This window comes from Piliocolobus tephrosceles, chromosome 13, assembly GCF_002776525.5.
Source record: "Piliocolobus tephrosceles isolate RC106 chromosome 13, ASM277652v3, whole genome shotgun sequence".
In the NCBI taxonomy this organism is placed as follows: Eukaryota; Metazoa; Chordata; class Mammalia; order Primates; family Cercopithecidae; genus Piliocolobus; species Piliocolobus tephrosceles.
This window is the reverse complement of record NC_045446.1, coordinates 60,718,051-60,728,735: the sequence shown is the minus strand read 5'-3', so window position 1 is coordinate 60,728,735 and position 10,685 is coordinate 60,718,051. Positions and strand designations below refer to the sequence as shown.

The window sequence follows — 10,685 nt, the reverse complement described above, 5'->3', positions numbered from 1 at the left end:
AAAAGTTTTCTTTTGCATGTTAATATCCTTTTTGTTTGAGATTGCATAACTCCCTTTAGCATTTTTTGCAAGATGGGTCTGGTGTTGGTGAATTCTCTCAACTTTTGTTTGTCTGGGAAAGACTTTATATATTGTTTATATTTGAATAACAGTTTTACTGTATACAATGTTCTTGAATGTCAGTTTTCTTTTATCTCTGAGCACTTTGAAAATTTCATTCTACTCTCTCCTGGATTGCCTGATTGCTGTTGAGAAGTTAGTTGTCACAGGATTTGGAGCTCCTTTGTATGCTATTTGTTTCTCATCTCTTCTGCTTTTAGGATCAACTTTTTGCCCTTGACCTGATGTCTTGAAGTAGCACCCTACTATATCTAGGACTACACTTAGAATGAATAATATGTAATAAAACATAGTAAGTGAAGTTAAGTTGCTGACTTGAAAAAATACTTACTTATTGTAAGCATAAGAAAATTTGACCGATGTAATCTTAGATGATATTTCTAAAAGTGTGGGTTGAGGAAGTAGAAGAGAATCAGTACCTAAGCAGTTAAACTAATGTGAGTGAAGGCCCATTTTATAAAGATTCTCTTGAGAAATCATTTATACATTATCAAGACATAACCATAACTAGAGGAAACAGAGGTGAGTGAATTTTGTCCTCGTGAGTCTCAAAGAAGAAAATGGTTTACAGAATTGCTTGATGTTCTTCAGATTCCAGTTTTAAAGTCGAATTTTAATCTTAAGTTAAGCCCACCACCGATGATGTGGTGAGCTAAGGAATCAGGTTTTTAGTTGGATTGTCTGGTTTTGAATTGTGATTCTGCCACTTACTAACTCTTTGACTTGGGACGTGATAACTTGACTTCTTTGTTTCTGTTTCTACGTTTGTAACATGTAGGATAATTTCCTCATGTATTTGTTCTGTGGATTAAATGAGCTAATCTATATAAATCACTTAGTACGGTATAGTTCATGTCAGAGGAATTTATGACTTTAATTTTGATGTACTTGAGCATAAAATTAGGATCTAGAGAGACTATCAGGAATTGTGAAATTTGGCTGTATTCATGTATTTTAGTCAGACTTGGTAAAAAACTAATTACTTAATAAAATATAATTACTTCTTGAGCAAATTTTACTAGGAACTATGCTAATTGCTTCATATGCACCATTTCATTTAATCTTCAAGACCATAAAAGCTGAATTTTATTTTGTTATCCTTTTATAAATGAATAAATTAAATTCAATCAGGTCATACTACTAGCAAGATCCCACAATTATTAATAGCAAGATAGCTAAGAATCGAACTAGGTACATCTGTTTCAAGTGTATAACATCTCACTGAGGACTTGGCTCTTGGGTGTACAACTTTTCCATTTTGTGAACTTGATAAAGTAACTTATCTGTTAGTCTTTTCATGTATACCATAAGAATAATAGTACTGTCTAACTTACAGGACTGTCATGGAGGTTACCAATAATTATTGTTAAGGAATAAATTTTGAGAATTTTAAAAAAATCCCATCTTATTTTTATGACTTTACTATATTGAACACTTTCAAAGGTGTTTCATTCATTAAAATTTTTTTAAAGTCCATAAATTGAGTAAATTAGATGAAAACAGAAAAAAATATAAATCATGCCACTCATTACCTTATACATATTTTTATTTGACCAAACCTTCTATTAAGTACTTGGTTGACTGGTAATCACTCAAGACTGTGTGGTTTGTTAGGATATTCGTTATGGTTCATGGAAATTCAAAATTATCTGTAGAAAACAAAAAGTTGGGCTCTGCAATCCCTGTCTGAGGGACTTTCTAGAATTCTTTTTGTCCTCCCTACCTTTCTGTTTGTCAGAAGCATGTCTACTACTGAGCGATTCATGTCACCGAAGACTATTACAGGAGTAGGCCTTACTTTATCTGCTTTTTAATTCTTTTCTTCTAAAACAATATTTTCAAATGGTTGTGTTTTTTTTTTTCTTTCTAGTATTGAACTCGTTAAAAGTAAATTAGTTTTCTAAAGCCAAACAGTTTCCTCCTGACCAGTTGAAAGTTGTCTCTGCTTCATACTGCATGTTCAATGAAGATTTAACACTGGCAGATTGAGTATACTTTTTTAAGGATCTTTTTATTACAGAAATTGTAAACTATACAAAGTAAACAGAATATTACAATGAATTTCCAGGTACCCATGACACAACTTCAACAATTATCATCATTACAACATTGTTGTATTTTCTACACTTCTATTCACTATGCAATTTAATCATCTATATTATTATTACTATTTTCCTTTTTGTTATTACTATCATTCAGAAGTTTTGAGGTAAAATTGATGCACCTTGAAATGTGCAAATCTTAGCTATACCATTTTGACAAATTGACAAAACCATGTCACCACGTCCCTAACACAACAAAATATTTCCATCTCCCCAGAAATTGCCTCATGTCTCTCCCCATTCTTCCATCTTTACATCCATCAAAGGTAAGCAGTGTTCTCTTTTTTTGACATTAAATTAGATGTACATGTTCTGAAACTATACAAATAATACAATATGTACTCATTTGTGTCCTGATTATTTTCCTTCACAAATGTGTATCACTAATTTTAATATACCCAGAAACATAAGCCTCCCCAAGACTCTTTCTACATATTCCAAGAACCAACTGCCACTGAAATGAGTATTCAAGGATTCAGCACACAAAGTGTGTCATCACCAAGTCAAAGCCTGAGTTTTATGCATCTTCCATAATTTTATTTCAGAGCAATGCCATTTCCTATTCTCAGGGAAATATGTAAAACTGTTTTATTTTTCTCAATCTACAAAATATTAAAGCTCATTAATAAGCAATAATAAGCCATGGATTTTTTCATATCTGCAAAGCTACTAATATTCAGGTAATAAGCCTGTTCTAAGTGCATGTACTTTCAGGGTATCATATGTCTCCATTAGAACTCACTCCTCTTCCTGGATAGTGTACAAACAATGCTGTCGCGAATTTCTTTGGTTTTGATGCTATAGACAATGGAGTTGACCACAGGAGGAAAGAAGAGGTAAGCATTGGCCGTGACAGTCTGGAGAAGTGGAGGTGAATGCCATCCAAAGCAGTGCATCAGGGAGAGGCTGATCATGGGCACATAGTACACAAGCACAGCACATATGTGCTACACACATGTGTTGAGTGCCTGCCACCACCCTGCTCCAGAAGCTATTTCCAGTACTGTATGAAGAATCAGCACATAAGAAACCACAACGAACAATGAGTCCAGTCCAAATGTGAAGGTAATGACAAATAGACCCAGGATGCTATCAGGGCATGTGTCTCCACAGGGCAATTTGATCAGATCTGAGTAGAGGCAATAAGAGTGTGAGGGTATTGTGGCCACAGAAAGGCAGATGCCTCAGGAGAAAGAGCATTGGGAGCATAAGCATTATACTTCTCAAGGCAATGGTGACACCCATCCCAGTAATGTGGGCAATTGTCAGGATGGTTGTGTAGCGCAGTGGGCTGTAGATGGCCACAAAGTGATCCACTGACATTGCCAGAAGGACACCTGACTCTATGAGAGTGAAAGAGTACATAGAAAACATCTGGAGCAGACAATCACCAAAACTGATATCGTTAATGCCAAAGAGGAATATGTTTAACACAGTGGGCATGGTGGAAGCAGAGACACCAAGTTCAACAAAGGCCAACACGGCCAGAAAGTATACATGGGTTGGTGCAAGAAAGAATCAATTGAGATGATGTGAAGAATGATGCCATTTCCCAGAAAGATGATGGTGTATATCAGGCAGAAGGGGATGGATATCCACATATGTTCTGCCTCCAGTCCTGGGATGCCAACAAGAGTGAATGTTATAGGTATGAATGTTATGCATCCATTGAAAATATCATGGTGATACTTCCTCTGAAGATATTGAGAAGCACATGGAGACTGGAATATATAAGTTTCTACTCAGTTATTGCACATCAAATTCTGAGCTTCTAACAGTCATATCTAAGACATTTTCTCAGAAAAAGGGATGAAAAATTTATTTCTGAAACAAGGGCACAGGTAAGCCACAGTGAGTGGAAGAGAAACCTAGTGGGTCATACAGAAAAGTGTTCCAACATAGGCTATATGCCAGATACAGAAGGCATTAATAGGAATCTCAGGTTGGGTCATCTATGGCAGTGGAAAACAGTTAAAATAAGCACGGAGATGAGATTCAAAGGGAAATTTTGACTGAAGAAACTGCTAACTTGTAGTGTTTGTAAAGAGAGTAAATAAAGAGCTAAAGTAATAAAACACTAGTAAAGAGTATCCACGGTTCTAACATTTAATTGACTTGTAATCTTGGAATTATATTAAAGGTTATTTATATTTCTAGTTATCTGAGAGCAAGATATTTGCTATAAACACAATGATAGTAATTTAAAGTAATATTTATATATTGTGTATCATTATATGTGGAATATAGTTAACATTAAATGTATAGAATAAAAATAAAAATTTAATATATTAGAACACAGAGAGATTCTGCTAGAATAAAGTATTTTCCATTTTTTCTTTTTTTGTCTTTTTTTAAATTATATTCTTAGTTCTAGGGTATGTGTGCATAATGTGCAGGTTTATTACATATGTATACTTGTGCCATGTTGGTGTGCTGCACCCATCAACTCCTCAGCACCCATCAACTCGTCATTTACATCAAGTATAACTCCCAGTGCAATCCCTCCCCCCGCCCCCCTCCCCATGATAGGCCCCGGTGTGTGATGTTCCCCTTCCCGAGTCCAAGTGATCTCATTGTTCAGTTCCCACCTATGAGTGAGAACATGCGGTGTTTGGTTTTCTGTTCTTGTGATAGTTTGCTAAGAATGATGGTTTCCAACTGCATCCATGTCCCTACAAAGGACGCAAACTCATCCTTTTTTATGGCTGCATAGTATTCCATGGTGTATATGTGCCACATTTTCTTAATCCAGTCTGTCACTGATGGACATTTGGGTTGATTCCAAGTCTTTGCTATTGTGAATAGTGCCGCAATAAACATACCTGTGCATGTGTCTTTATAGCAGCATGATTTATAATCCTTTGGGTATATACCCAGTAATGGGATGGCTGGGTCATATGGTACTTCTAGTTCTAGATCCTTGAGGAATCGCCATATTGTTTTCCACAATGGTTGAACTAGTTTACAATCCCACCAACAGTGTAAAAGTGTTCCTATTTCTCCACATCCTCTCCAGCACCTGTTGTTTCCTGACTTTTTAATGATTGCCATTCTAACTGGTATGAGATGGTATCTCATTGTGGTTTTGATTTGCGTTTCTCTGATGGCCAGTGATGATGAGCATTTTTTCATGTGTCTGTTGGCTGTATGAATGTCTTCTTTTGAGAAATGTCTGTTCATATCCTTTGCCCATTTTTGATGGGGTTGTTTGTTTTTTTCTTGTAAATTTGTTTGAGTTCTTTGTAGGTTCTGGATATTAGCCCTTTGTCAGATAAGTAGATTGCAAAAATTTTCTCCCATTCTGTAGGTTGCCTGTTCACTCTGATGGTAGTTTCTTTTGCTTTGCAGAAGCTCTTTAGTTTAATGAGATTGCATTTGTCAATTTTGGCTTTTGTTGCTGTTGCTTTTGGTGTTTTAGACATGAAGTCCTTGCCCATGCCTATGTCCTGAATGGTACTACCTAGGTTTTCTTCTAGGGTTTTTATGGTATTAGGTCTAACATTTAAGTCTCTAATCCATCTTGAATTAATTTTCATATAAGGAGTAAGGAAAGGATCCAGTTTCAGCTTTCTACTTATGGCTAGCCAATTTTCCCAGCACCATTTATTAAATAGGGAATCCTTTCCCCATTTCTTGTTTTTCTCAGGTTTGTCAAAGATCAGATGGCTGTAGATCTGAGGACTCTGTTCTGTTCCGTTGGTCTATATCTCTGTTTTGGTACCAGTACCATGCTGTTTTGGTTACTATAGCCTTGTAGTATAGTTTGAAGTCAGGTAGCGTGATGCCTCCAGCTTTGTTCTTTTGACTTAGGATTGTCTTGGCAATGCGGGCTCTTTTTCGGTTGCATATGAACTTTAAAGCAGTTTTTTCCAATTCTGTGAAGAAAGTCACTGGTAGCTTGATAGGGATGGCATTGAATCTATAAATAACCTAGGGCAGTATGGCCATTTTCACGATATTGATTCTTCCTATCCATAAGCATGGTATGTTCTTCCATTTGTTTGTGTCCTCTTTTATTTCACTGAGTAGTGGTTTGTAGCTCTCCTTGAAGAGGTCCTTTACATCCCTTGTAAGTTGGATTCCTAGGTATTTTATTCTCTTTGAAGCAATTGTGAATGGAAGTTCGTTCATGATTTGGCTCTCTGTCTGTTATTGGTGTATAAGAATGCTTGTGAACACTGGCAAGATGGCCGAATAGGAACAGCTTCAGTCTCCATCTCCCAGCGCGAGCGACACAGAAGACCGGTGATTTCTGCATTTTCAACTGAGGTACTGGGGTCATCTCACTCGGGAGTGCCGGACAATCGGTGCTGGTCAGCTGCTGCAGCCCGACCAGCGAGAGCTGAAGCAGGGCGAGGCATCGCCTCACCTGGGAAGCGCGAGGGGGAAGGGAGTCCCTTTTCCTAGCCAGGGGAACTGAGACACACAACACCTGGAAAATCGGGTAACTCCCACCGCAATACTGCGCTGTAACACCGGCACACCGGAGATTATATCCCACACCTGGCCGGGAGGGTCCCACGCCCACGGAGCCTCTCTCCTTGCTAACATAGCAGTCTGTGGCAATCTAACCGCAAGGCAGCAGCGAGGCTGGGGGAGGGGCGCCCGCCATCGCTGAGGCTTAAGTAGGTAAATAAAGCCGCTGGGAAACTCGAACTGGGTGGAGCTCACAGCAGCTCAAGGAAACCTGCCTGTCTCTGTAGACTGCGCCTCTGGGGACAGGGCTCAGCTAAAGGAGTAGAAGCCTGTGAAACGCGAACGACTCTGTCTGACAGCTTTGAAGAGAGCAGTGGATCTCCCAACACGGAGGTTGAGATCTGAGAAGGGGCAGTCTGCCTGCTCAAGTGGGTCACTGGCCCCTGAGTAGCCTAACTGGGAGACATCCCCCACTAGGGGCAGTCTGACACCCCACACCTCACAGGGTGGAGTACACCCCTGAGAGGAAGCTTCCAAAGCAAGAATCAGACAGGTACACTCGCTGTTCAGCAATATTCTATCTTCTGCAACCTCTGCTGCTGATACCCAGGCAAACAGGGTCTGGAGTGGACCTCAAGCAATCTCCAACAGACCTATAGCTGAGGGTCCTGACTGTCAGAAGGAAAACTATCAAACAGGAAGGACACCTATATCAAAACCCCATCAGTACGTCACCATCATCAAAGACCAGCGACAGATAAAACCACAAAGATGGGGAAAAAGCAGGGCAGAAAAGCTGGAAATTCAAAAAATAAGAGCGCATCTCCTCCTGCAAAGGAGCACAGCCCATCGCCAGCAACGGATCAAAGCTGGTCAGAGAATGATTTTGATGAGATGAGAGAAGAAGGCTTCAGTCCATCAAACCTCTCAGAGCTAAAGGAGGAATTACGTACCCAGCGCAAAGAAACTAAAAATCTTGAAAAAAAAGTGGAAGAATTGACAGCTAGACTAATTAATGCAGAGAAGGTCATAAACGAAATGACAGAGATGAAAACCATGACACGAGAAATACGTGACAAATGCACAAGCTTCAGTAACCGACTCGATCAACTGGAAGAAAGAGTATCAGCGATGGAGGATCAAATGAATGAAATGAAGCGAGAAGAGAAACCAAAAGAAAAAAGAAGAAAAAGAAATGAACAAAGCCTGCAAGAAGTATGGGATTATGTAAAAAGACCAAATCTACGTCTGATTGGGGTGCCTGAAAGTGAGGGGGAAAATGGAACCAAATTGGAAAACACTCTACAGGATATCATCCAGGAGAACTTCCCCAACCTAGCAGGGCAGGCCAACATTCAAATTCAGGAAATACAGAGAACGCCACAAAGATACTCCTCCAGAAGAGCAACTCCAAGACACATAATTGCCAGATTCACCAAAGTTGAAATGAAGGAAAAAATCTTAAGGGCAGCCAGAGAGAAAGGACGGGTTACCCACAAAGGGAAGCCCATCAGACTAACAGCAGATCTCTCAGCAGAAACTCTACAAGCCAGAAGAGAGTGGGGGCCAATATTCAACGTTCTTAAAGAAAAGAATTTTCAACCCAGAATTTCATATCCAGCCAAACTAAGTTTCATAAGTGAAGGAGAAATAAAATTCTTTACAGATAAGCAAATGCTTAGAGATTTTGTCACCACCAGGCCTGCCTTACAAGAGACCCTGAAGGAAGCCCTAAACATGGAAAGGAACAACCGGTACCAGCCATTGCAAAAACATGCCAAAATGTAAAGACCATCGAAGCTAGGAAGAAACTGCATCAACTAATGAGCAAAATAACCAGTTAATATCATAATGGCAGGATCAAGTTCACACATAACAATATTAACCTTAAATGTAAATGGACTAAATGCTCCAATGAAAAGACACAGACTGGCAAACTGGATAAAGAGTCAAGACCCATCAGTCTGCTGTCTTCAGGAGACCCATCTCACATGCAGAGACATACATAGGCTCAAAATAAAGGGATGGAGGAAGATCTACCAAGCAAATGGAGAACATAAAAAAGCAGGGGTTGCAATCCTAGTCTCTGATAAAACAGACTTTAAACCATCAAAGATCAAAAGAGACAAAGAAGGCCATTACATAATGGTAAAGGGATCAATCCAACAGGAAGAGCTAACTATCCTAAATATATATGCACCCAATACAGGAGCACCCAGATTCATAAAGCAAGTCCTTAGAGACTTACAAAGAGACGTAGACTCCCATACAATAATAATGGGAGACTTCAACACTCCACTGTCAACATTAGACAGATCAACGAGACAGAAAGTTAACAAGGATATCCAGGAATTGAACTCATCTCTGCACCAAGCGGACCTCATAGACATCTATAGAACTCTCCACCCCAAGTCAACAGAATATACATTCTTCTCAGCACCACATCACACTTATTCCAAAATTGACCACATAATTGGAAGTAAAGCACTCCTCAGCAAATGTACAAGAACAGAAATTATAACAAACTGTCTCTCAGACCACAGTGCAATCAAACTAGAACTCAGGACTAAGAAACTCAATCAAAACCGCTCAACTACATGGAAACTGAACAACCTGCTCCTGAATGACTACTGGGTACATAACGAAATGAAAGCAGAAATCAAGATGTTCTTTGAATCCAATGAGAACAAAGATACAACATACCAGAATCTCTGGGACACATTTAAAGCAGTATGTAGAGGGAAATTTATAGCACTAAGTGCCCACAAGAGAAAGCAGGAAAGATCTAAAATTGACACTCTAACATCACAATTAAAAGAACTAGAGAGGCAAGAGCAAACACATTCAAAAGCTAGCAGAAGGCAAGAAATAACTAAGATCAGAGCAGAACTGAAGGAGATAGAGACACAAAAAACCCTCCAAAAAATCAATGAATCCAGGAGTTGGTTTTTTGAAAAGATCAACAAAATTGACAGACCGCTAGCACGGCTAATAAAGAAGAAAAGAGAGAGGAATCAAAGAGACGCAATCAAAAATGATAAAGGGGATATCACCACCGACCCCACAGAAATACAAACTACCATCAGAGAATACTATAAACACCTCTACGCAAATCAACTAGAAAATCTAGAAGAAATGGATAATTTCCTGGACACTTACACTCTTCCAAGACTAAACCAGGAAGAAGTTGAATCCCTGAATAGACCAATAGCAGCCTCTGAAATTGAGGCAACAATTAATAGCCTACCCACCAAAAAAAGCCCAGGACCAGATGGATTCACAGCTGAATTCTACCAGAGGTACAAGGAGGAGCTGGTACCATTCCTTCTGACACTATTCCAATCAATAGAAAAAGAGGGAATGCTCCCTAACTCATTTTATGAGGCCAACATCATCCTGATACCAAAGCCTGGCAGACACAACAAAAAAAGAGAATTTTAGACCAATCTCCCTGATGAACATCGATGCAAAAATCCTCAATAAAATACTGGCAAACCGGATTCAGCAGCACATCTAAAAGCTTATCCACCATGATCAAGTGGGCTTCATCCCTGGGATGCAAGGCTGGTTCAACATTCGCAAATCAATCAACGTAATCCAGCATATCAACAGAACCAAAGACAAGAACCACATGATTGTCTCAATAGATGCAGAAAAGGCTTTTGACAAAATTCAACTGCCCTTCATGCTACAAACGCTCAACAAATTCGGTATTGATGGAACGTACCTCAAAATAATAAGAGCTATTTATGACAAACACACAGCTAATATCATAGTGAATGGGCAAAAACTGGAAAAATTCCCTTTGAAAACTGGCACAAGACAGGGATGCCCTCTCTCACCACTCCTATTCAACATAGTGTTGGAAGTTCTGGCTAGGGCAATCAGGCAAGAGAAAGAAATCAAGGGTATTCAGTTAGGAAAAGAAGAAGTCAAATTGTCCCTGTTTGCAGATGACATGATTGTGTATTTAGAAAACCCCATCGTCTCAGCCCAAAATCTTCTTAAGCTGATAAGCAACTTCAGCAAAGTCTCAGGATACAAAAT

General features: G+C 39.1%; 1 pseudogene; it reads right to left on the bottom strand.

Annotated features, from left to right (window-relative positions):
* Nucleotides 1–2,953: 2,953 nt before the first annotated feature.
* LOC111531814 lies at nt 2,954–3,823 on the bottom strand (annotated as a pseudogene).
* Between the last annotated feature and the right edge of the window lie 6,862 nt (nt 3,824–10,685).